Source organism: Podarcis cretensis (genome assembly GCF_951804945.1).
Source record: "Podarcis cretensis genome assembly, chromosome: 9".
Lineage (NCBI taxonomy): Eukaryota > Metazoa > Chordata > Lepidosauria > Squamata > Lacertidae > Podarcis > Podarcis cretensis.
The window spans coordinates 30,700,443-30,728,247 of record NC_137178.1 but is presented as its reverse complement, the minus strand read 5'-3'; the positions used below and the strand labels follow the sequence as shown (position 1 = coordinate 30,728,247).

The window sequence follows — 27,805 nt, the reverse complement described above, 5'->3', positions numbered from 1 at the left end:
GCTCATAGAACAGAGGTGGTAAAAAAAAAAAAGTACAAAACTGAATCCTATCCAACAGGACATAAACCCAGAAGAATTGCTTGGTCTTGTGATATAAATAGATGTTATATAATAATTGTTATCTTCTCCAAAGGTTTGCAGTCATACACAGCAGCACTGCTCCAAAGTCTGAGTGTAATGAGTTGTTGCTCTGACTTTCAGTGCAGGCTCAGTTGGGTGGCAATTCAATGCTCAAAGAGCCCCACGCTTCATGGAGTACCAATCTTTGTAAAGTCATACCTTGGAAGTTGAACAGAATCCATTTCGGAAGTCTGTTCGACTCCCAAAACATTTGGAAATCAAAGCGCGGCTTCTGATTGGCTGCAGGAAGCTCCTGCAGACAATCAGAAACCACAGAAGCCCTGTCAGACATTTGGGTTCCAAAGAACGTTCGCAAACAGGAACAATAGTTTCAGGGTTTGCGGTGTTTGGGAGCCAGAATGTCCAAGTACCAAGGCGTTCGGGATCCAAGGTACAACTGTATTCCTCAAGGAAAGATGTCAAATGGCTTTAGAATTTGAACTTGGAGGTTGTTGAGGTTTCACAGCTATTTAAGGTGGACATCATACAACTTTGCAGCACAATGGTATACTTTTGCTTATCATGCATTTGATGACCGGGGGTGGGGGGGACAAAAACTAATCCAGAATAAATCTGTTAGTCTTTAAGGTGCCAACATACATTCAACTCAAAGTAAAACAATTTAAAGTAATAGACCTAAGTTACCGTAGTTGTAAGTATAACATGTTGGATACAACCCTTTGTTGTCGTTTTCTTCTAAGAGACTCTCAGGACTACTCCTCTCAAAACAGTTACCCTTCCGAAAAGAGAGAAATTCCAGCATGCTCACAATAAGGAACAGATCACAGGTATCAGAATAAAGACTGGAAGCTTCATGAAACATTTTAAACAAAGGGAAGATGAGAAAGAAAGAAAAAATCACACTTTCCCATGTAAATTACTTCACAACACTTTTAAACTACTGCCCTCCCCACATCCAAAACTGAACCCCCAGGCATTTGAAGGAAATGCCAGGGTCTCATTTGAAGGAAGGAGATGCAACAAGTCCCCTGGTGGGGGGGGGGGCATGTGTTCTTTCATCACAGGGGGATAAAACCACATCTCCCTGAGATGTCCATCTTTCACTTCCTGTGAAACCCAGAAGCAAGGGTCACTTGCATTTCAACTCTTCCCTCTTTGTTTGAGCATCCAATGAGGCCCTAAGCTTCTTCCAGAAGTGGAATTTACCCATAAATGTTACTGTACAATAGCTTTTACCTGACCCAAAACCCTTTAGATAGGTCAGGCTGTAAATCTCTTTAGCATAAGCAAAAGCAGGAAACGAGGCTTCTAGCTGGAGCAATGCAGGAGGAAAAACAGCTCTGCCTCCGGATGTTTTATGGTATGGCCTCTTATACCTTAACACACCACTATTAGCATATTGCTGCAATCACCAATGGCACTTTCCCCTTTAACTTCCCCTTGAATTGCCATCGAAGCTCATCAAATGCTTCCAATAAAAGGAAGCCAGCCTTTGCTTTTACAACACAGCTTGGCAATGCAGATAAATTCTAGGACTCAGACACATTCTCTCTGCTGGCCCCACTATCAAGAAGGGGAAGAAAAGTCAGCTGAGGAACCCAGTGTGATTTTTATAGAAAGTGTACTCTTTTGGTGGAAATACAATAAGGTTATCTGTTTGGGGGATTTGTTTGAAATGAATATAATATGAAATCCAGTAATATGTTGGGGGGAATTAGGGGGAAAGATCATATTTGCCAAGCAAACCAACTTATCTTATATCAAATATAAGGGAATTCTGAAGGGAATTCTACCAACTCCATCGTAACAAGAATCCCAGCATGGGAATATCAGCCATGCTTCAACTGGAGATATATACAGTGGTACCTCGGGTTGAGTACTTAATTCGTTCTGGAGGTCCGTTCTAAACCTGAAACTGTTCTTAACCTGAAGCACCACTTTAGCTAATGGGGCCTCCCACTGTCGCTGCGCCACCGGAGCACAATTTCTGTTCTCATCCTGAAGCAAAGTTCTTAACCCGAGGTACTATTTCTGGGTTAGCGGAGTCTGTAACCTGAAGCGTATGTAACCTGAAGTGTATGTAACCAGAGGTACCACTGTATATAGATGATATAGATAAAGATATGTGCCAATTAGCAACTGTGCCTTTTGTTCTGGCATGATGAAACTGATCTCCCTGATATTCTTGCCTTGTGTGTCTTGTCTTTTAGACTACAGGGACATCTTATATTTATTTATGAACAGGGCCTAGTTAATGCAGGCATCCTAGAAATAATTAACAACTATCACCATGGTGTTTTGCTTTTGTTTCTGTCAATCATATACAAGCAGAAGTGTTGGAAAGGGCCCCACCACTGCCACCTGAAACTCAGTGTATCTTTGGGCTAGATGAAGAAGGGGGTCAGAGCTACTGGTATAGTCCTTCCCCATGTTTAGGGGGCATGTGCATCCTGTTTTACAAAGGGTACTGCTCTGTTTGAAGGGCTGGCAGAGGGCCGTCCTCTTTCTGAAGGCAACCTCTTTTTCAGGTGTGGGAAACCTTCTCCAGATGTTATTGAACTGCAACTCCCATCATCCCTGACCATTAGCCATGTAGCTGATGGGAATTATAGTTCAGCAACTTCGGGGGGGGGGGCAATGTTTCCCTGTTCCTGTTTTATTTGTAGGCTGGTTTAGTGTAACTCCAGTTTAAATATTTTTTAAAAGAAGGGGGCCTTCCATACCTGGACCTGGACTGCAAGCTGAGAAAGTACCCATGGTCACTTTCCCACTGTGATGAGATGTAGTTAAAAAGAAATTATGCAGCCCACATTTCTTCCCAAGGAGCCCATGGTGGAAAATATGTCAATACTAAAACAATGTAATTTAAACTTCTAAAACCAATTAAAAACAACCTCCTAAAAGGAATCACTTATTCTCAAAACTAAAGATTTCACAGTTACCAAGGACAGACCTTTTGGCCATCAAATCCCTGGGTAAACAGGAAAGTTTTTTAAAAATTTCCCTAAATATTAAGAATGAAGCAGAATGATGGGAGGGCATTCCACAAATGGGGAACCACCATTGATAAGGCCCTGTTACGGGTCAGTCACTACCAACTGGGCAACCCCCAATGGCAGCACCAGGAGGTTGGACAGAGGCAACTGGCTGGGAGAGGAAGAGTGGGGAGAGGTACTGGCTAGCACTCAACCCCCTGCCCTCTTGAAGAAGCTACCATCTCAAAGCTCATGTTTCTGGGAAGCATTTACCTCAGGATTAGGTTCCACTGAGGCTGTAGGCCAGGCATAGGCAAGCTCGGCCCTCCAGATGTTTTGGGACTACAACTCCCACCATCCCTAGCTAACAGGATCAGTGGTCAGGGATGATGGGAGTTGTAGTCCCAAAACATCTGGAGGGCCGAGTTTGCCTCAGGATACTCCCTGAGCCAGTGCACCTTCCACTGGTGCTGAGGAAAGAAGAGTATAAGGACAGCCTGATGGGGAAAGTGGGGGTGAGGTATAAGGGGTAGGATTAAGATTATTAAAATGCCTTTTACTGGAAATGGTTTTGTGTGTGGCGTGGTGTCCTTTGGGGGGGGCCTGTTGTGTTTTCCTTTAGGCCATTTCCAGGGTGAGAGACTGAATGTGGTCCAAGTGAAAAGTGGTTTCATGTGCTTCGAGTGAGAGTCCACCCCGCCATGGAAAACTGCCCTTCTTGGGTGAGAGGCAGGAAGGAGTGTTTAGCCTGTGTCCCAGGTGAGAGCATTTGTTCTGGCTCAGCATTGTCTAGTGTAACTCCTCAGATTTCACTGAAAGGATGCCTACACTTTGCCAGTGTGCTACATGCAATCCCCTAGAGAGGGATTTCCCACAGGGCCAAGCTGACACCCTGCTATGGAAGCGGGACAGGGGGAGGTGTTTTCTTAAAGGCTGCGTAATCCCCACAATAAAACAAAACATGCTGCCCTGCTCTCAAGCAGCTCCCATACATTCCAGTCAGATTGCACCCGCAGTTAATTATAAACATGCAAGATGAGGGAAGCCCTGCTCTTTAACTCAGCTTTCTCATAAACACACCACTGTTTCCTAAAGGCTTTTTAATAAAAAATTTTAAAAATCAAGTGCGCTCAATGATTATTATTATTATTCTTGGGCACTCGGACATTGGTGTTTTTCTTGAATCTCCTGTGCAGGAAGATGAGGCACTGCAGTGGCAGCAGGTGCAGTTTGATTCACAACCGAGCTGACCTTCTGTAGGAGCATGGCAGGAATTTCAAATAGGATTAGCCACCCCAGACAAGAAAAAGGTCACAGGACATTTCCACTGGAAATTCTCATGCAAATAGGCCTTTTGATACGCATGACGTTTTTTTTTCCACACACATCTAGTAGCTATGCATACAGAAAAAAGGAAATACTGAAACGTGATGGCTAATGTATGTTAATCTTGTGAAGGTGTTGACTTCCCAGAAAAATGTCAGGCTGCTAAAGGATAAGGGCATCACAGACCCTGCCTAGAAGAGAGTCCTAGCAATATTAGGACCTTGTGGAGCTGTGCAAAGGAGCAGGGCTTGTGTATTTTGATTTTGATTTGTATTAAGGTTTAAATTATGGGGAGAGGGGGAATCCGTTTGCCTTAGTTTGAGCCCTGTTGGAGGTCATGTACTTGCTTTAAGATCTCAAACATTGCAGCAGTTACTCGGTGGTAAGGGAAAGCACTCAAAACATGCTCAGAGGCACTATCCTCTTTACTATTGTGTTGAAAGTAGGTAAAGGTAAAGGGACCCCTGACTGTTAGGTCCAGTCGTGGCCGACTCTGGGGTTGCGGTGCTCATCTTGCTTTATTGGCCGAGGGAGCCGGCATACAGCTTCCAGGTCATGTGGCCAGCATGACTAAGCCGCTTCTGGCGAACCAGAGCAGCGCACGGAAACGCCGTTTACCTTCCCACCAGAGCGGTACCTATTTATCTGCTTGCACTTTGACATGCTTTTGAAGTGCTAGGTTGGCAGGAGCAGCAGTGGCGTAGTGTGGGGGGTGCAGGGGGGGGCCGGCCGCACCGGGCGCAACATCTGGGGGGGTGCGCTCGCACTAGCAGCTCTCTGCCCCTACTAAAATCCACAGGTTAGGGGGCGCAAATTACTTGCCTTGCCCCGGGTGCTGACAACCCACGCTACGCCACTGAGGAGCAGGGACCGAGCAACAGGAGCTCACTCTGTTGTGGGGATTCGAACCACAGACCTTCTGATCGGCAAGTCCTAGGCAATTCTTGCTATCTTCATCTCCAATAAGAACATGAGCCTTATTGGATAAGGCCAATCAAGTCCAGCATCCTGTTCTCACAGTGGCCAGCCAGGTGCGTATGGAAGGCCCACAAGCAGGATCTGAGTATAATAGCACCCTCTCTGCTTGTGATTCCCAGTGACTGTTACTCAGAGACATATGGCTTCTAAAGGTGGAGACAGAGCAGAGCCATCATTGCTACCAACACTGTTTCCTAATGGGCAATGTTTCTGAGGAGAGCAACTGTGGCATTCTGAAGGCGAGGCAGTTGAGCTTCTTCTCTATCCAGTGACTGGATAGTGCCAAACTAAGCTAGAAGCAGGCCACTCCCAACAAAATGTCACTGGAATCTATTCTTTTAGATTAATTATGAGGTTGTATTGGAGTCGTGTTTGAGCGAGAGCACAATTACTGACACCTAATGTAAGTTTGAGGTAACTTGCCATAGCATGTACATGAATGAGGGCTTGGTAAACTGAAGGCCTCAACTCCTCTTTGGGGGAATGGGGTGAAACTGTTACTAATCCATCCTTTATAAACGTTCAACCTTTATACCCCATTTGCTGTCTAGAACCCAAGCTATGCTGCCATCATATCAACCGTGTCTCCTTGGGATGAAGTATATTGGGTTTACCATGTTCTTGAGTTTAGGAGAGGACACCCACCCCAAATTGAGATGAAGCATTTCCTTTGAGAAATGCTGTGGGTTGAATCCCAGCTCCTCCCACTATCTACCCAAGGAAGATCAGTAGCAAATATGGAATTGGGCATGAGAAAAATGGTAGATACACTGAACATGTTTAGATAAACTACGTTTCCGAATCTCATCCACCCAGAAAAGTTCATGGCTGAACCTGAAGCTCCCTGAAGAGAGTGCCATATTCTTAGAAGGGTGAATCAATGAGTTTCAGTCTTTCAGATAAAGGCCTCACTCTCATCACAGATGGATGTGTGCCTGAATGAATTAGTATTAGTGTGAAAGGAAGGCCTTTTTGCCACTTTGCCCTGGTACAAATTAAGCCACGACAGGGATGGTGTTCTATTAAACAAAGACTTTAAAAAAATAAGTTAGGACTACTGTTAAAATTATGTCAGTTTGGAGTATGTTAGAAATTATTTTAAAAGCTATCATTGAAGATTACTGTTTTTCAATTCAAATGCCAGTTAAAAGTAGGTCACATGATATAGGTTGGGAGAAGATCTCAGGTATGGAAAGATGAAATAGCATTGACTTAAACGGCATTGGCTTCTTTGCTCTGGCTACATCAAGAGAGATATGGGGGGGGGGGGGGAGACGCCTGTTGTCCAGTGTTAATTTGAGGACTTTTTTTTTTAGGATGGAAGGAGGCCTTTCTCAACATGAATGAAAACATTAGCACAGGAAAATTTTAGCAGGGCAACTCCCTCTGAGAAAAGTCAGCCTTGGAAAGAAATGTGTACCATTTGAATTCACAAAACACTTGAAAGGTAATGATTCTTAAATTAAAATGGCAAATTATGTACCGGGACAAAAAGCTTTTTCCACCCTGATGGGTCTTAACAAGAGCAATAAACCATGTCTAACTGCACCAATATATAGCTACCATCAGCATATTGCTAAGCTACTGCACTTCTGGCTAAATCGGTTTCCTCTTAATTTGCCCTCACTGCTGAAACAGAGGGGGGAAATGTAACATAGTTTTTACAAAGCCTACAAATATGAAAGGGTGAAAAGAGCTGAGGGATGCAAAAGGGCGGGAGCTTATCCCTTATGTACACAATTACTTATTTCACTGGGACCTTCCCTATATTTCAAAATAAGGAAAAGAGCAAGCATTGCAGTAAAAGTTTGCTGCTTAGAGTACTATGTATCTCAGCCACTCTGCTTACTTTGTTTCCATACAAGGGCAGACTTCCGGGTTAGCGCCTCCGGTAATGGCGGAATTCGTCTGATCGGGAGGAATTTGCTTCGTGGGAATCCGGGTCTGGCCACCACGGCGAAGGCGGAGACCCACTAGAAATCACAGGCGGGTGAAGCCTGTGAACGTGGGATTCGGCTGGCACCTTTTGCGCCTCCCCTACTCGCGGGGAGACCCGGTTTCGGGGATACGGAGCGACGTGGGGTGAGCGGCGCGGTGCTTCGAATTGACTGCTTCTTCCACGGAGCGAAGCCGCATAGCTGTTGCCGGAGAGCGCTGACTTTTTCCTGTGAACAATTTGATCTTAAAGCAACTACCCGTGAGTAGAGCGGAGAATTGGATTTTTAAATGTCTTAATTTGGTGCCGAAACGGGGAGGTCTAAAACAGGAAGTCCACCTTCCCCTTTTGTAAATAGATTGAAGCAATGAGGATGCAAGCTGAAGTCTCGGAAAGCCTATTGTAAAGGACTAAATTTCCATCAGTAAAAAAATACTAAACCCCCCTTGGTGGCAGGAGAAGAGGGGGGGAAAGTTTTGGACTGAGTATACCTGCAGGAGAGAGCGAACAGAGTTAATATACCACCGCTCCGATCCTGGAAACGGGCTGCCAACAGGACTGACATGTTTTAGAAGGCTCATTGACCATGATTAGAACGTTCACTGACAGTTAGTTAAATAAGAGTAATACATTGTTTCCACTGTCTCCGTCTGTGTTTAAAAAGGAGTAAAAGTAACAGAAAATTGAAACTAACTTTATTGTTTGAATTGAGTTTAATTGAATTAGAAATTGTTTCCCTCTAGAGGAACTGTTTCCCTCTAGAGGAAGCCTTTGAAATTGTCACAAGAGTTGAGCTGGGGGAATTTCCAGCTGCAAGATAAAAACCTGTGAGATTCTGGGGACCTTGAATCGGTTAAGAATGTTGACAGAAGAGGCCTTAGTGGATGTATTATGTAAGATAAGTGACTCATTGGAACAGCTTCACTAAAAGGTGGATGTGGTAATTACCAAAATCGACAATTTGGGACAAAAAGTGAACACCAATACAGAAACTATTCAGAAACTGACACAGGAATCTACTTTGACATGGCAAACTGCAGAGAAGGCTAGGGAGAAAGTTATTGCCGTTGAACCTAAAGTAACACAATTGGAGAGAGAGAGAGTCCCAGCCTTACAGATGCAATTTGATGACCATAAGTTGATGCCTGCTATGATTGAATTTAAAGAAAATCAGATTTCGAGGATCAGAGCCCCACCTGAACTGGAGAAGGAAAGTTTGATAGATTTCCTCACACAGGAATTTGATGATTTTTGGGACCGCGACTTGGGTCAAGAAGAGATTAAAACTGTGAGGGCCTTCAGACTTGGAAGAGGGGGGAAAAAAGAGAAGAACAAAATAAGAGACTGTTGGAACTACCAGAAGAACTTAGAAGAACAACAGTCAAGAGTGGAAATTTTGAAAGACGTCCTGAAATACCTTTTGGACCTTAGATTTAACTACAGAGATTTGGTTGCCCTGTCGAGAAGGAATAAAATCATCTTTAGGTGGGAGTTTCCCCGAGATCTACTCTTTAGCCTCAAAGGAAGGAAAATGAAAATAAGATCAGTGGAAGACAAAGTAAAGCTCATGTATAAATATGAAGAAGACTCGCAGAAGGGACTTGGAAAAGAGTTAAGAGCATCGGACAGAAGATCACCAGGTTCATGGACTATAGGGAATTGGCGGATATGACTGGCAGAATCCGGGACCAGGGAGAAGAGTCGGTGGAAGAAGATTGGAAAAAGTTTAAAGACTATTTATAAAAATATTGTAAAATTAATGAGTGTTAGAAAAATGTTGGAAAGGAGTTATATGGCTTTAGTAGAAAAGTTACAAGGAATTACGTACAAATAGATTATTAGAGTATTAAAGGGAAAATAAGGTTAAAATATGTTAAGCCAATTATATATTAAAGGGAAAAATAAGGTTAGAATATGTTAAGATAAATTACAGGACAGAAAACAGAGGAAGATGGAAACAGTTAATTAAAGTGGAATACAAAAAGGGAGGTGTGAGGAGGTCGTTGAAACAAGTAAATGAAAGTTAAGATACTGAACTTATTAGATGTGTTTTAAATTGTGTTTGTTTGGTTTTGTTAATTTAATGTTTTGGTGTTGGTGTTGGTGTTGTGTGGTGTTTTTGTTTTTGTATTGTATTGTATTGTATTGTTTAATTCTTTTTCTTTCTTTTGTAGTCTTTAAAATGTTAATAAATATTATTTTTTTAAAAAAAAAACTTTGTTTCCATACAAGGGTGTTTTTGGCAAAATATAAACTTGCAAGAGATTTCCAAAATCTACAGTTGGGTCATATACTGTATTAGGATTAACCAGAATGCAACAATATCATGGCAAGCTTTTGTGTTTTCCAGAATTTTTCATCAGGCAAGATATGGCACAGGGCAATGCAGTGGAGTTCATTTTCTTAATTTGACAAGGAACGATACATTTGTTTACAGAGTTTTGTCTTATGTGACAGCTGAATTTCCCAACTTGGTGCTATTTAATGACACCTCCTGAGTTCACCAAATTACCAAGGATAATGGTTCAGTCTGGACCAGTCATTATTTTTTTATTTAAGTAAGCAGATTGCCTCTTTAAAGCCAGCTAATGCTATTTAAGCAGATGGTAATCTGCTTCTAGTTTGTAGAACATTTATTGAAAGGCAGTGGCACCCCTTTTGGGGGCTTGTTTGTTTGGCATAAACTAGACACGATCATTTGATTTAAAATCTGTTTTATAATGAGGCATCTGCTTTCACTTTATAAACATTAAGTCTTTGCTACAGGGACTGCAATAGACCAGGATGAGCCTTCCCCATCCTAGTACCCTTCCAGATGTTTTGCACTACAACTCCCATAAGTCTTAGCCAGCATGGCCAGTGACGGAAGCTGAAGTCCAAAACATCTAGAGGGCACTAGGTTGGGGAAGGCAGAACTATACTTCTCACTTAAGGCTTGAGAGGACAGTAAAAAGCCTGTAGGCCAGACCTGTGACCCTCCAGATAACGTTGGACTACAACTTCCATCAGTACTAGCTACCATGGCCAGTAGTTAGAGGTGATGGGATTTGTAGTCCAGCAATGGAGGGACACAGATTTTCCATCCATGCTGTAGATGTCACAGTTTGTATTGATCTGGATGCAGGTATTACTGGTGAGGGGGTTAATGGAAGATAATCCAAAATTGGATGAAGATGAGAAATTAATCAATTGTTATGGAAGGACTGGGGAAATAGAAGAACAGAAGGAGAGAAGCAGATTTCAGAATGAAATAGTCACATTGGTATTTATGTGCTTGAAGTACTTGTATTCCTGTTCTTGCCTTCTGCCTGGCCCTACCAGTCCCATGGCAGACCAGCCACCACTGTGTACCATCTTTACCATTAGTCCATGAAGACACCTCTGCACCCTCTTTTTACTTTATGAATTTGTCTTTTTCAAGCAAACCCAAAAGGGAGAGAAGAGAAAAAGGGTTCAACTAAGTCAGATCTTTCCAAAGCACACTTACTTGGAATTTAGATCCACTGAAATCAATAAGACTTGCTTATGAGTAAATATGCAAACTGATTCTAAGTATGTTCTCTTCATTTTCCTTGCAGATTTTTTTTTTTATCACAACTCCTAACTCTTCAGAAAGGTGGAAAAGGCAAACTACCAGGAGGTCGTCGTATATCTCCAAGCATGTGATTTTACTTTGCGATGTACCATTCCTTAACTCGCACACATGATTTATCGTGGCCCACAAAAGCTGCTCTGCAATATTCCAGCATCTCTCTCCACCCCTTGCCATCCCACATGGAGCCTTAGCTGAACTAAAATTTTGCAAACCTTTACATTGTTCTTCCTGACACCGGATCAGCAAAGACAAAAAGCAACTGCCAGCTCAAAAGCAACCCGGTGATAGAGCCTGGTGCTATCTAATCAAGGGCAAAAGGTCACTTCCGAACAACTGGGCAATAAAAGATTATTTCCAGCCACAAAACAGAAAGACTCCATGGTGGATGCTTGAAAGAGGAGGGGTGGAAGGAGGGCAAAAGGGCTCCCGTCTGTGGGAGGAAGTGCATTGAATAAAGCCAGCAGACAGGAACCATCTGGCTCTGAGCGTGGTCTGTTCTTAAGAAGACAGAGAAAGCCCCCTCAGAGGGGCCAGTGACTCCATGCAATGATTCAAACTTTTGTTGTAATTTAAAAGCTGCTTTCCCAGGCACCAAGAAATTGAAAAAGACAACTTTCCCAACACAGGGTCCGAGGGACACATCTTATCGCATGCTGACTGCAAGACACATCCCTCATTTTTTATACAGCTCTTATTAAAAAGATTGGATTCTAAGAAGTCAGTAAATTGGAATTCCTGACTGTTAAGAATCGGATAAGCATGAATGCACATTATATTTTAAATTCAGGAATGGTCTCTTTGCCTTTCTCGCTAAAATACCCTTCCTGGTTAGGTGGCCTCACCAGATGAAAGCAAGAAAACAAAAGGAAAGATTAGCTAACTAGTTGCCTACAAAACAGCAGAATGGCAAGTATTTCCACACAAATAGCACTGAAAATTCAGTAGAGACATACATAGTCACTTTACCTTGCTAAACAGTCTGGAAGTTCTAATCAATTCAGACAGACAAATATTCATTCTTGAGGGCTCAAATATTCACAAGACAAAAAGTCAAAACCTTCACACCGTGATGGATGACTGTTCCCCCTACCTACTCCTACATGCACAGTTTTGGAAAGGAGATGGAAAGTCACTTAACCATTCTTTACATTGACAGTCACCATTGGATAGCAACAGAGGAAAGTTCAACTCAGAAGCTCAGCTTGATATGCATTCATTTCAACATAGGAACAGATTCAGTGCAAGTCATGGCAAGCTTGAAGATTGGTTGGGGCCTAAACAAGAGTTACCTGCTGTCAGCAGGTGGATAATTTCTATATCTTTCTGTTGTGAAGCGGTACATCACATGGCAAGATGAGAGGGCTCCAACCTTAAGCACACACTAAACGAGGCCTGAGGGGAACTGGTGACCCTCCTGATTTGTTAGAATCCAGACACCATCATCCCAGACCACTGGTCATTTTGGCTGGTTGTGGATTTATTCAACAATATCTGGCAGGACACAGGTTCCCCAACCAGGGCTGCCTCTCTCCATGTGAACCTACCTCTCATCATCTTCTGAGGCCCTTCTTCAGGTGCCTCCTCCACAAGACGTCCAGAGAGTGACAACATGCAAATGTACCTTTTTTGCAGTGGCTCCACATTTGTGGAATGCTCTCCCCAGGGAGGGTCGTCTGGCACCTTCATTATACACTTTTGGGTGCCAGGCAAAATGGTCCTCTTCATCTGATTGTCATCTGATGCCCTTTTAAATGTGTGGTGGTGGAAGGGTTGTTTTTGTTCTTATTTTTATTATGCACTTTGTGTTTTTATATTGTCATTTTGTGTTGTGAACTGCTCTAAGATCTATGGATGAAGGGCGCTATACAAGTTTTAATAATAATAATAATAATAATAATAATAATAATAATAATAACCAAGTCCTACTTCTGAGCAAACACATTTACAAAAAAGCTACAGTAAAAAATAAAATAAAACCCAGTTCCCTATGCACCAAAGGACATAAGCCAGTCACAGGATATCAAAGAGACATGGAAGACTTTCCAAATGCGAAAAGGGGATGTTTTAATCCCTACCAACTTTTGAAAGAGGGGAATCAAAGAAAGGAGTTTTGGTCTCAGTACCTGTGGACAATGCCAGAAAGGGTATTCTGTCTTCAAGTATACTATAATTGTATTGCAACACTTCACAAAAAGTCCCCTTACACATGGCTACTTATCTGTTGATTCCACTGAAAATCATTCTTTTTGAGGTGTTGTGAGGTCCTATGAAAGTTCTGCCTGTGGCAATGGCATATTCACACATCTGATGCTGCAGTCACCAGGCCATGGACAAGGATGCCACAATGCCACAAATTGTGAACAACCATACTGCCAGAATAAAGTATGAAGGAGGCTAGACTCATCTCACCAGAAGACGTCAACTTTATTCTTGAGAGCGCAGTTTCCATGGCAGAAGAACTTTGGGGCCTAAAACTCTGACAACATCCTTTCCAATTTTCTTTTCCCCCAGTCAAGCCAAAAACAATTTTGTTGTCATCTTATTTTTGACCAGGTTTTTACTGGGTGCTGTTTAAAAATTATAGATTGCCTAGCTTCTAACTCATTTGCTACTTCTTTTTGCCTTTCAGTCCTTGTAAATGGCAACTATTTTCTTATAAAGGGATGTGAGCCCTTGTAAGCTGTGGGACCCAGGCAATTGGCTCAGTGCAGCAGAGCTAAGTTATGAAACAGGAAACTGTGATGTCATGTCTAGTAAAGCATCAAAAAGCACCTTGTTTAAAATAGAAATATCAGATGAGATCATTACTTTTTTTCTTAACATATTCTATTTTTTGGCATAACACCCACCTATCTGAGAGTCATTGTAAAAAGAACACTGTAAAAACTACCCAGAATCCAACCACGGTGTCAAATATTCCTATGAGCATCACTTGTTTTGGCAAATGAGTTTTCATTGGAAAACATGAAAGGAACATCAGTTTTACGTATAAGGAGCATATGCAACTCTCAGGAAGAACAAATGGTCTGAATTAGGATGGGCATTTGATAGAAACCGAAAATCCTACCATACATTTAGAATTTTATTCAACTCATATGTGGCCAATTTTATCATTGCCATATTTGAGGGTGGCGTGGGGAGATAGACTAGCAGGCTTGACACTGATGGACCATGATTCTGATCTAGTCAAAGTGAAGCAGCATTGATTTCAACAGGAAGGAGTCTAGCGAGTGTTTAACTTTCCCAACACAATCAGCAGACCTTAAATATTGATTTCATTGGAAAAGTAAAACATTCCGGTTTACACCATTCATTGGATAACTGAAAGTTCTGTCCTTGGCAACCCTGAAATTGTTAGCTTGAAAGTAGGTTATTGCTTTTAGGAGTTTTAAATTGCTAAAAGGTTGTTTTAGCCAGTTATCTTTGGAAATGTATTTGGAATGTGCAGGTTAAAAATTTAATACATAAATAAAATATGGAAAGCTATGGGGTGGATCATAATCATGGTCCATCTGTATTGGTCATGTGATAAGCCCTCTCCAACTCTAACGAACTGTGTCAGCTGGTTGATGAACTGATGTCAGGAAGAACTCAACAGAGCACTGGATACCCAAATTATCCTGATTGGGGCCACAACTCTGCTTCACAAATTCTTCCAACATAGTCCTCAGTGAAAATGTATTCCCTAGTCAAGTGGTCTAAGGGAAACATTACAAGGCAGGCTTTTTAAAAAGAGACTTGAAGTTTAGCTCCAACACCAACAGTCTTTGGAAGTTTGGTCTACACAGTTTGAATCTTGGAATCAAGTAGCTATGTGTGGGCACGTCACTTGCTAAAATATTGGTTTACTCTTTAATGCTATGGCTGAATTCAGCACACAGTTCTCCATTATCCTAAGGCTCAGGCTATGATAATCATCAATACTTTGTTTACTAAAGAATAATTAAGGTAATTTGGAGAAGAAACCTATTTCATAAATTTGAGAATATTATTTTCTCTCTCTAATAGATTTCATGTAACATTTTAAAAATGTAAAATATTATCTCCTGCTTTTATGCTAAAGCAACATTCGAAGTTTTATTGGTTAGAGTATTTTGGGAACTTTGACAGCAGCAAGAATACTTATTGCAAAATATTGGAAGACACAACAACTACCCACTCTGGAAGAATGGCAGATGAAGATGATCAACTACATGGGACTGGCAGAAATGACTGGCAGAATCCGAGACCAGGGAAAAGAGTCAGTGGAAGAAGACTGGAAGAAGTTCAAAGACTATTTACAGAAACATTGCAAAATTAAGGGATGTTAGCGGGATGTTGGATGGCAGCTAAGTGGTTTTCAGCTGTAATGCATAAGAGATAGAAATTAAGGATTTGAACTAAGTAAAAGATCTAATGGTGAGGACTTGCTGAACAAATAAGGGTGGTATGAGGAGGTCTAGAAAGTAAGGTAAAAGAAAATATGTAAATGGAATTTATACATGTTCTTTTTTTTCTTTCCTGTTTTTAAATTGTTTTTAACTTTTTGTATGTTTATATTTTTGTATTTCTGTTTTTTCTTCTTTTTCTGTTACTACGTATTAACTTTGAAAATTTAATAAATATATATATATATAAAAATAGAGTATTTTGGGAACTTTGGTTTGGATGCCCAAGTAAAAGAAGAAGTAAGGACTTCTTTAGATTTGTTTGGATAGTATCACTTTAGGTTGCTTGCCTACTGATAAGTTTTATGAAGTAAAAAGATCACCATAGACCAGATAAAATCTAGGCAACTAGCTTTTCACTTACCAGCACTGCACCATAGATTGCCTAATGGGAAATCAGGTGCACATGCCAAACAACACCACCTGGAAACTCTCTCTCTCTCTCTCTCTCTCTCTCTCTCTCTCCATCATAGAGGGCTCAGGGGAGAAGTTTGCTTTCCCTGCTGAAACTGGAAGATTTATTGCTGTTATGCAGGTGCAGAAGGTCACAGTTGTGTCCTAAGAAGGAATAGGCTTCTGGGTGAAAGGAGATTTACAGCTGCATATTTGGCACCAGCCCGGTCCCATTTTCCCCACACCAGAAAACAGCTCTTGTTTCCAAGAAATGCAGATGGTTTTTGAAGAACCAGTGCAGTCCAGTTCACAAAGTTATGGCTGATTCATACATGCATGTACATTATTGGGTTTTTTTTTGGGGGGGGGTCACTTTTACTCCTGCAGAAATGACAGTTGGGGGCTGGCACGTGCTGATGCAATCAGAAAGTACTGTGATTGAGGTGATGTGCAAGTGCTGAGCGGGCCCATACACAGGTCAGAACTTGATGCTGCAGTCATTCAATGATAAAGATACATGCTAGTGGATCCCAAGACCTGGTTCTGGTTGACCACAGTGCCACTTTTGCTGTGGACTCAGTATGTAGCTTTGAACAACTCCACCTGTTGTTATAACCCCTTTTGACATGGGGTGCCAATTTAAGATGTTTCTTTGAGGAACACAGTGAAGATTCGAAAACACTTTCTAAATAGCTGTCTACAAGAAATGAGTGAAAAACTATTTCCATAGTACATAATTTCAACATCAATTCACAGTGCTGTAAAAGTTCATCTACTAACATAAAAAATATTCTCATAAGTGATAGGATTGTAAAGCATGTAACATGGTTCGTCTTCAGTAGACACAATAGCCAAAGCAACATAATGCTCAGTATCAGTCAACAGATTCTAAAAAACCACATAAATCCTATCCACATTTTGTTTGAAATAAACAATACCCCACATCTCTTCCATCCCACTGTCATTAATACAAATGCTAGACATCATCATCGTGTCTAGAAGTCAACTTCCTCTATTTCAGAAAACAAACATTTCCCAACCCTTACAACAAACCAAAACGTCATTAAAAAAAAAACTAATTGAACAAAACTCTACCCTTACACGCATGATTTTCTCCCTGAGATGGTGAAGGAAGGGAAGAAATAAATCACATCTGACAGAAGTTAGTTATTCCACCTAACAGATGATAGGAGGGCATTCATAACCTGGTGATGTGAGCGTGGAAAAAAAATAAGAGAATAGATGGACAGCAAAATCTACAGACCAGGGCCAGTGTTATAATCCAGAGCTTTTTGCCTTGATTTGGGTTCCCTTCCGACAAAAAGTTAGGGTTCCAGGTGGAGAAATCGAAATTGGAAACAGAACTGTTAGAACCTAAGACTAAGGTACTTTCAAGAATGTATAACTTGCTGTTAAAATGGAACACACAAGACGAAACAGTTAAATCGGCTATGATAAAGTGGGCACAGGATATTGGGTATAATATCATGTTTGATGACTGGGAAAGGTTGTGGACCACTGGGTTGAACTTCACTGCTTGTAACGCTTTGAAGGAAAATGTAATGAAAATGATATATAGATGGTACATGACCCCAGTTAAACTTGCCAAAATATACCACCTGTCTGATAATAAATGTTGGAAATGTAAAGAAAATGAAGGAACATTCTTTCACCTCTGGTGGACGTGCCCTAAAGTGAAGGCTTTCTGGGAAATGATATATAATGAGTTGAAAAAGGTATTTAAGTATACCTTCCTTAAGAAACCAGAGGCCTTTCTTCTGGGTATTGTCGGCCAGAGGGTGATAAAGAAGGACAGAACTTTTTTCTTGTATGCAACAACGGCAGCAAGGATACTCATCGCTAAATATTGGAAAACCCAAGATCTACCCACACTGGAAGAATGGCAGATGCAACTGATAGACTATATGGAACTGGCTGAGATGACCGGCAGAATCCGAGACCTGGGAGAGGAGAGGGTTGAAGAAGATTGGAAGAAATTCAAGATTTACCTACAAAAGTATTGTAATTTGGTTGAATGTTAATAAGGATGCTAGATCACAAACAATTGAGCACCACTAAAATAGTTGGAATTAGGATGATAAGTGAGATTGAGGAAAATATAATTTTTTTGGAGAATTATTAATTATATTTAAACGAGCGGGACATAAGAACGCAAACAAGTTGATAAATTGCTGGCAAAAATTTATAATGATGTAATTGGGAGTGGGAGATGTGAGGGAGTCCAAAGAAGTTATGAAACTATGTTATGAAATATGTTACATTGTTTACTAATTTTGCATTGGTATTTAAAAATCTCAATAAAATATTATTTAAAAAAAAAAAAAAAGATTTGGGTTCCCTTCCTTCAAGCTAATTTAAGAGAAAAGTTACTAAGGCTGCAAGCCTAACTCCACTTACCCTGGGACTGAGCCTCTTATTGAATTCAACTTTGAGTAGACGCGGTTCGGATTGTGCAATTAGGAGTGTTCACTTCATTCTTTGCTACCTCTTTAAACTGAATAGCGTGCTCAAGTTTAAAACTAAGATTTACATCGACCTTTGTTGTGAAGCTGACACCACAGCTCTCGTCTCGTGAAGGTGCAATAAAATTGCACGGAAAAGACAGGAGGATATTGAAAGAAAACATGATGGTGAAAACATAGCAAAAGGAAAAAGGTGTCCAGCTTCAGGTTGGTGAGGTTGTTGACGCTGCAATGCAGGCCAAATTTTGTTGTTCTGCACATGTCACAAACGGACAAACTTCTTCACACAGCACGTAGTTAAACCATGAAACTCGCTCCCACAGGAGGAAGTGATGGCCAAGAGGATTGGACAAATTCTTGGGGGACAGGGCTACCAAGGGCTACTAGCCATGATGGCTATACTCTGCCTCCACAGCTGCTCTTGTACTTGAATCCTGCGTCCTTGTTTACCACCAGCATCTGTCTTGGCCCCTGTGGGAACAGGCTGGTGGACTAGATGAGACATTCGCCTGCTCCAGCAGATTCTTCGTATGTTCTTATGACACTATAAAGGTAAAGGGACCCCTGACCGTTAGGTCCAGTCGTGAACGACTCTGGGGTTGCAGCACTCATCTCGCTTTACTGGCCGAGGGAGCCGGTGTTTGTCCGCAGACAGCTTCCGGGTCATGTGGCCATCATGACTAAGCCACTTCTGGCGAACCAGAGCAGTGCATGGAAATGCCGTTTACCTTCCTGCCAGAGCAGTACCTATTTATCTACTTGCACTTTGACATGCTTTCAAACTGCTAGGTTGGCAGGAGTTGGGAGCAAGCAATGGGAGCTCACCCTGTTGCGGGGATTCGAACCGCGATCTTCTGATCGGCAAGCCCTAGGCTCTGTGATTTAGACCACAGTGCCACCCGCATCCCTTGTCTATAAATTTTGAGTTTTATTCATCTAAGAGACTCATTGAGTAACCCTGGGTCAGCCACCATGCCTAGCTCACCTCACAGGGCAGTTGTGTGGATAGAATTGTGACAGGGAGAGGAGAACCATGCAATTTTATATCTTTCAGCTCCATGGAAGAACAACAGGATGCAGAAAATAAACCACTTAAATGCCCAGGACCAGTGGCTTTACCATTCAGTTCAACTTCAACAGAGGCAGCTGTGCAGGAACTCATACACTCCAGTAGCATAGATGGAAGCCTGGTGTGCTGCATATCTGTAGAGCCACAGAGGGCTAGAGATTGCTATCAACTCTTTAAAGCAGGGTCAGTGCTCGAGGGAGCAGGATTCTGGCCACCCTACCTTTTGACAACCTCTTTGCTCCTTTTTTTTCAGAGGGTTATGAAGGTCCACAAGTTGACTACAACTGGTTGATTTCAGAGAGTGAGGCTCCCCCACCCTAACCATTTGACCACTGATCAGAAATACATTTTTCATTAAGTTTTCAGTATAATACCCAGTTATCTATGTGATGTTTAACAGCATCCAGCAACTATAAATAAAGTATACATAAAAACCCCGATTAATGAATACACATAATAGTAAATACTTTCTTCCCATACCTGATCAGCAAACAATTAAAAATGAGCAGTGGAATAGCAGAGCACCCACAAAAAAAAGATACCAGATTGATGAACAAAGTTGCACTGCATATCACTTTCTCTAATAGTGAATGCAGGTGATGAAAGCTGACTGAAATGCAGACCAAACAGGGAGAAACAAAAGACAGATATTCACATGCTTGGAGAACCTCCCCTCCTCCAATGGAGATTCAGCATACCAATGAGAAACAGAAAATTAGAATTTAGTATTTTGGAGGAGTGTATGACTGGCAGACATTCTGAATAGGAACACTTCTGTTGAGTAAACACATACTGCAACACCTTGTTGCAGGCCCCAATTGTTTAAGTATAAATTAGCATGTTCCAAGAGGATGAACTTTTAAAAAGCAAACAAACAAGGCAGATCAATCTCTTGCAGTTGTGTTGCATTTTTCCAACAAACTGCTTCACTCTCGCTTTTGCATTTGGGGTGTGTAAAATTCTATCCAACCTATGCTCCAGCCAGATCCCAAGAGCCACATTTACTAATGCAAAGACAGTGACAGCAGGAACTTACTGCAGCTTTTGAACTGGCATATAGAAGAGTCTTTCAAGCTTTTATCAGCTCTAAAAAAAGGAGGGGGAGAAGGGAAGCAAGCATTATCTATTGTTAATTACCTGTAAAGTAGGGCTTTAGCCACTTCCCCTGTTCCTAAGAGCTCTGAAGTGAAACCTGAAAGAAGCCACCCATTGTTTTCTATTGTGCAAGCGCCAGAAGCAAATAGGGCTCAGATTGCAGCTCTGAAAAGCAACAGGAAATTGGCGCACAGCTAATCTGCCCTGAACTATTCATAGTAACAAAAGGCTACATTCCTGCTAAAACACCCCCCCATTAGAAATCCAAGGCAGATCTTGGAAGAACGACCGCAGAATAAATTTGTGGAAATAAAAGGTTTTTAATTAAAAGACTGGGATCCGGGCATAAGTTGCTGACCATGAAAGTAACAAGTATTATGTATTCCCCCCCCCCCTCCAGCAGGGCTAGTCTGTTGCAGCAAAAACAACAAAGGAGTCCCGTGGCAACTTAAAGACTAACACATTTATTTATATGGCATAAGCTTTTGTGGACTAAAGGCCAGGTTGTCAGACACAGGTCGTTAACAATTGTTGAAGTCTTCTAAGATGCCACAGAAGGCTTTGATGCATTATGTATGCCTCATCCTCCTTACAACCCCCTCCCCAAAAGCCAAATGTTGAGGAGCTTTGTTATCTTGCAGGAAATTCTGAAGGCCAGACCAGCTGTGGCTCTCATAACTCCACCTTTGGAAGCCATCTAATAGGGCCAAGTACAAGCAATACCAATGACAAACCTAGACAGCATCTTAAAAAGTAGAGACATCACCTTGCCAACAAAGGTCTGTATAGTAAAAGCTATGGTTTTCCCAGTAGTGATGTATGGAAGTGAAACCTGGACCATAAAGAAGGCTGATCGCCGAAGAATTGATGCTTTTGAATTATGGTGCTGGAGGAGACTCTTGAGAGTCCCATGGACTGCAAGAAGGATCAACCCTATCCATTCTGAAGAAAATCAGCCCTGAGTGCTCATTGGAAGGACAGATCGTGAAGCTGAGGCTCCAATACTTTGGCCACCTCATGAGAAGAGAAGACTCCCTGGAAAAGACCCTGATGTTGGGAAAGATGGAGGGCACAAGGAGAAGGGGACGACACTGGACGAGATGTTTGGACAGTGTTCTCGAAGCTACAAACATGAGTCTGACCAAACTAAGGGAGGCAGTGGAAGACAGGAGTGCCTGGCGTGCTCTGGTCCATGGGGTCATGAAGAGTCGGACATGACTAAACAACACCACCACAAGTAATACAGACAACAATTAGTGTGTTGTTCAATTATTCAATAATGAAACATATAGGTACAGTCTAGGTAGAGTCTGCCTTTCAGAAGCACCTAAGAGGAGCCTGTCACATTAGGCCTACGCCTCATCTAGTCTAGCATCCTGTTCTCACAGTGGCCAACTCCATTTCCCACATTACGATCTGGCTGTTTTACTCTCTCCCTGCAAAAGGGATGGGGAGCCTGTGGGCCTCTGGATGTTGTTGAACTATGACTCCCATCATCTCTGACCACTGGCCATGCAGCCTGATGGGGGCTAGGATTCCAGCAACACCAGAAGGAAGGGTCTAAGGCTCCCCATCTCTTCTCTACAAGTGGAGGACATAAGGTGAAGCCCAGTCTTCTATTTGCGTAAAGGGAAACATTGGTCATAAAACACTCCGCTCTGTGGGGATGATCAGGAACTTACCTCTCAAGAACTTGCAATGACAAGATGTATTTGCAATTGCAGGGCCAGTACATTGCTTAATTATCTAACTTGGAGTGCAATCATAAGCGATTTACTTGGGACATTTCCCATTGAACGCAATGGAACTTTTGAGTTAGGCATGAATAGGATCAAGCTGCAAGCACTTCTAGCAATGCTTAATTGCAGCTGGCTAAACTGTGTAGCCCAGGTAACTTTGTGTCAATGCAGAATGTTTTATTAGGGACGCAGGTGGTGCTGTGGGTTAAAGCCTCAGCGCCTAGGACTTGCCGATCGAAAGGTCGGCGGTTCGAATCCCTGCGGCGGGGTGCGCTCCCGCTGCTCGGTCCCAGCGCCTGCCAACCTAGCAGTTCGAAAGCACCTCCGGGTGCAAGTAGATAAATAGGGACCGCTTACCAGCGGGAAGGTAAACGGCGTTTCCGTGTGCGGCTCTGGCTCGCCAGAGCAGCGATGTCACGCTGGCCACGTGACCCGGAAGTGTCTCCGGACAGCGCTGGCCCCTGGCCTCTTAAGTGAGATGGGCGCACAACCCCAGAGTCTGTCAAGACTGGCCCGTACGGGCAGGGGTACCTTTACCTTTACCTTTAAACTGTGTAGCCCAGGTAACTTTGTGTCAATGCAGAATGTTTTATTACTTTCTGCAGCGCTCCAGCACCTTAACTTTCATCAGGTTCTACTTCTACATGTGAATGAGCAAAGCTTCATGTGTCTCCATTTAATGTTCCTCTGATTTAGTGTGTGTTTGTTTTAGAAGGCTATATATATATATATATATATAAATAAAATATATAATATCAGTGTTTTGCTAACTATACTTCTTGTTGGCTTCATAGCTTCATTACTGGACTCTTAAGGTTAAAGTAAAATGCATATATTTTACTATTTTACTGTAAATAAAGCTCTAGAAATGTGGCTCTAGAATTCAAATGAACTGGCCTTTATAAATCCTTTAGTTCATGTGAGCAAGCAATGTTCTGTTCATGGATAGCCATTTTTATCATTAACTTAGAACGCAGCATCTCATCCCAAGATGTGTCCTCTCAGAGAGTGGATTTATAAGAGAAAAGCACTCATTTGTGGAAATACATAATGTGGATCATTCTGTCACTATGATGAGATGTGGAAAATTAACTGGCAAAAATGAAGTGTCTGATGGGAGTGCCTCTGTAAGCTTCAACTCTTCTCTTGGGGAGATAACTGGTGTCCCCATCTTCAGAACTGTAGCATTTTGGCTCGTTAATAATTGTTCAAATGTTCACCACAGATACTTTAGCTGGGCAATCTTGAGTAAGAACTCATCACATCTTGTCAGAGATCTCTAAAGGGATTTTCAAGCCATTTCTGTCAGGCCTCTATACACATTTCAATTCCATATTAATACCATTGTTATATATATATAAAAACCCCACAGCAATTAGCCACACAATTTAAACCAATGCATTGTTGCATGAAATATATTAAGAAATCAAAAGAAAATACTTTTTATAAAAGGAGAAGGAAAGAACCTAACAGCTTGGTTGCCTTTCATTCAGTGATCTCCACAGCTGGAAGGCAGCACCTATAAATCACAGCCAATAAGTTGATACCTTGCATTATCTTCACTCACTGAGCCTCAGGATGAATTCACACATCAGTTCTGAGAAAGCGATTTAGATGGATCTATGCAGAGTCAAGTACCTCCTGCAGCCTTCCTGTTATTGCTTCACCAGATACCCAGAGCGCAGCTCACCTCAAACCAATTATGCCACGGTGTCGCAAACTCTGTCAATACACTCAGACCACATTCTCAACATGCTAACTTGGGTGTGTGAAAAAGCCTACAGTAAAAAGGAAATATATCTGCTCCATGTGGCTATTTCAAATGCCAGTTAATTAAAAAGTTGGCTAGGGCAGTTGTTCATTTCAGGAAAAGTATTTTGCAAATCAGAACATTAATCTGTCAACCATATAAAGAGATTTCATTCCCATATCCGGCACCTGTCCTAGCAAGCTCCTCTTCCAGCTCTGTCTTTTCTTTAGACAGACAAAAATGCTAGCACTTAAAGCAGCAATGCTGAGAACCTGCAGTCAGGGACGATGGGTCCAGCAACTTTTGGAGAGCCTCAAGTTCCCAAACTCTGATTTAAAGACTAGTACAGCTAGTAAAACCATAAACTGACAATAAATAAATAAAATCCTAAATTATTTGCCTTTTGATAGACCTGAAAACCAGTTTTCAACCACCTTTTTAAAAAACCAACATTATAGTAATACCAGTTTTGGTTCAAACTAAAAAGATCCAATCCACTGATTTACATAGATGAAAGAATGCCCAATATTGTCAAAATATGAAAACTCACTAGCTTGGTTATTATTCACCTTACCAGCATTTCATTTAGCTTAGACCCATTGCAAAGTGTTGAAACAAGCTTCTTGGCAAAAATATATTTTGCATGGGCTTTCTAAATAACATGCAAGTGATCAACAGTTACCAAGTTTTGATACTTACTGTTAACATGTGTTCAAGCCAAAGTGGGTTTCAGCAGCCCAGCACCTCTGTATGGTTGCTGGAAAACCCAAGGAAGCAAGCAGGTGCTCATGCTAGCCTTGTTATCACTTGCTTGGAGGCTACAGACACCCTTTCCTACAGGTGCCATGCATCAGCCTCTCAAAATTGGCTTCTCTCACCCACCTGAATCTATTTACTGATTTTACTTGCAAAGAATGTCTGTAACCACCAACACCAAGGGGGAAAAAATACTGTTGCAGTTAACTGCATAAATCAACAATTACATTCATAAAACAAGTGCAAAATTTAATCTAACCACTGTGTTAATAGGGCTAGGTTTAAGTCCAATTCACATGACAGAAGAATCTTTTTCATATCCATCTTTTAATTTAGCTGAAAAATGAATAGAAGGCTGTATACATAACATTCCCATTCATGGGAACCTACACAATCTAACCAGATATTGTGCTGTTGGCACTAGGAAAGGACTTTGAATACCACAATCACGCAACACCTTGTTTGTACTCTTCTTTCTTACAAAATGTACTCATGGAGTCTGGTTCAAATTTAAATTTACACACAGGAATCTGACTTATACAAAATCAGACCATTTATCCATCCAATTCAGTATTTTCTGCACTACAAGTACCATTCTTGTAGCACCATAATCTCTGTCATTCAAAAACAAAACTCGATCCAAGACGTAGTTACACAGTGTCTCATTACCTACACTGTCAGAACACTTCAGTTTCAATTTTGTTCCTGGTGGCAACATCCTTTGAATTCTTTCCTAATGAGACTTTGAGGTGAAGCCATACGATTAGTTCAACCGCCTGACATTTTAATATTGACCAGCAGTGCTGTAAATAAACCCAATGGGCCACAGGAACGAGCTTGAGATCCTTCCTCAAATGTTCATATCGTTATCTTGGGAAGTACTGAAAAAGGTTCCAACTGAGTCTAAGGCTGGGGCAGCCAGGGTGACTGCCAGATGCTGTTGAATCACACACTGGCTACATTTGATCTCAGGCATTGGCCTTCTCGGTAGACACCTTAACTATACCACACAGTGCTAAAACACCTGCAGAACTCCCCAATAAATTCCCCAAGTAAGCAACAGGGTATTTCATTACCCTCATGAAAATATGTGGGAGCATGCAAGATCTAAACGAATACAGAACTCATCATTAGACAGAAGAGGAGTGTAACTGATCCCCCAGCAGTGTGGTTTAGACTAAACATACTGCAATGTTCAAAGTATTATATTGTGCATATGAAGAGCTGGTTGAAAATTATATATAGCAACTACAGTGTTTGCCCATATGTATGACACACAACAGTATCCAATTTGGGAGAAGTGCTAGTTCCCTGCCTGTGATAAAACAGTCATGTGCAACTTCAGCCATGTGCTGATTCCACCATTCAGCATGCATTAACATGTGCCAGCTTCTGGTGCTCCTTAAAAGCAGAGGCTGAAAGAACTGCCTGATTGTAGGCAAAGATCCATGCTACTTAGGCTTCTCTAGTTGCTTTTCCTGCTGCTTCCCATGTTCAGTTGTTGTGAATAGCTCTAAGAATAGATCTAGTAAAACAGCTACAAACAAACATGCCACTTTTTTAAAAAAACCAAACCAAACCAGGATCGATCACTGAATGCTAGGAATAAATTACCCAATTTTTCTTGGGTTGGTGGTTTGCTTGTTTTGAATAGTCTCTACAGTATTAGTTGTGCAGGAAATAAAAGGCAAACAGTCCATTGACCAAGTTACATAATCTGAAAATAATTGTGGCTCCAGTGTTCACATTTGAATCTTCTGTTTTAGACTAGCCTGTGGCTTTAAAAAGAAAAAGAAGAAAGCCTGAAAACAAGCAGGTCCAATCCAAATTATAAGCAAATGAATAAAAAAGCAATGCTCTTAAAAACTGGTATATCACATAATTGGCATCGCTCAAAGTTCAATTCGCAACCGCAGTCATACCTCGGGTTACAGACACTTCAGCTTGCGTGTTTTTTGGGTTGTGCACCGTGCCGAACCTAGAAGTACCGCAACGTGTTACTTTCGGGTTTTGGCGCTCGTGCATGCTCAGAACTGCTAAATCGCGCGGGCGCAGAAGCACCAAATTGTGACCCATGCGTGGGTTGCGAAAGTGCCTCCCACACAGATCACGTTCACAACCCGAGCGTCCACTGTACTATCCTAAATGCAACTTTTCACATCTATCATAGCATTCTCAAATGACATTTTACAATATTCATCATATGCCCAAAGTACGGCATCTTGTACATTTTGAACAGATACAGAAGACAGGAGCAATAGCAACACAAAAGCAATCTGTATGAAATACTGTACTCCATTTCACAGACAAAACATACTGTGAGTATTGTGAAAATATATTCCCAAATGAGAAGCACAATCACAAGGGGGCACTGAGTGCAACAGTGAAAAATAGATGTGCAAAGAATGGATCATATCAAAAGATACTAAGAAAAAATATCACATCCTCCTTCTTTTCCTTGTGAAAGAGAGATGATTTTATGAAAAGGAATTGGAGATTTCGGAAATGAGATCCTGTTTATTAGCCAAGTACCTTGATAAATTATGAGCATTATGGAGATTGTATTATGTTGCTGTTTTCAGAGATCTCTCCTCTTTCTATCCCCACCAAATAGATGATCAGTGCTAAAAGGAAGAGTAGATTTGGTCTCCTATACAAAAACCAAATGTGCTGTGGGGGCTGACTTTATGTGGTTTTCAATGTTGGGGGTTTTCTCATCACCACAATCTCTTGTACATGCAGGGTCATATCTGTTTCCGAAACAGAAAACCACAAACAAAATCCTGTATCTGCACTTACACCTGCTAAATTAGGATGCTTGTACAAAATGACAAGATGACATCAACCCAAAACTTTTAAGAAAATATCCATACTTTTACTAGATAAACTGCTCTTTTTCCCTTGCAAAAGGTGCAACTTTTAAGGTCAAGTAACTAACAGTACAGTGAGCCTTTTTACACAAACATTTTTAATAAACCAACAAAGAAAGAACACACTGAATGTGTCACTGTTGCTTCAGTCGCAAGAGCTGGACTCACTTGAATCTTCTACAAGACCGAAGATGGCAATGATCAAGATTTTGAAAACCACTGCTTAGCAACATATGCTTTCTTGAGAAACTTAAAATAAGGAAGGTTGCTTGTATGGGCACTGCAGTTCCCACTAAACCTCAAAAGATACAATACTACATCCCAACTCCACC

At 41.5% G+C, this 27,805-nt stretch overlaps 2 long non-coding RNA genes across 4 annotated transcripts in view; one reads left to right on the top strand and one right to left on the bottom strand.

Annotated features, from left to right (window-relative positions):
- The window catches only part of LOC307224084, a 153,487-nt gene extending 132,812 nt beyond the window's left edge, over positions 1 to 20,675 (bottom strand). For both annotated transcript variants that reach the window (XR_013842412.1, XR_013842413.1), the window contains exon 1: positions 20,401 to 20,675. This is a non-coding gene — a long non-coding RNA (uncharacterized lncRNA). The remainder of the gene's footprint in view (positions 1 to 20,400) is intronic.
- On the top strand, positions 488 to 11,362 carry LOC307224080. Of its 2 annotated transcripts, none has more exons than XR_013842407.1 (5): positions 488 to 625; positions 822 to 908; positions 3,679 to 3,815; positions 6,677 to 6,807; positions 10,875 to 11,362. It is a non-coding gene; the product is annotated as an uncharacterized lncRNA (long non-coding RNA). The 2 variants fall into 2 exon arrangements; XR_013842408.1 differs by lacking the exon at positions 10,875 to 11,362 and adding an exon at positions 10,421 to 10,577.
- Positions 20,676 to 27,805: the final 7,130 nt, after the last annotated feature.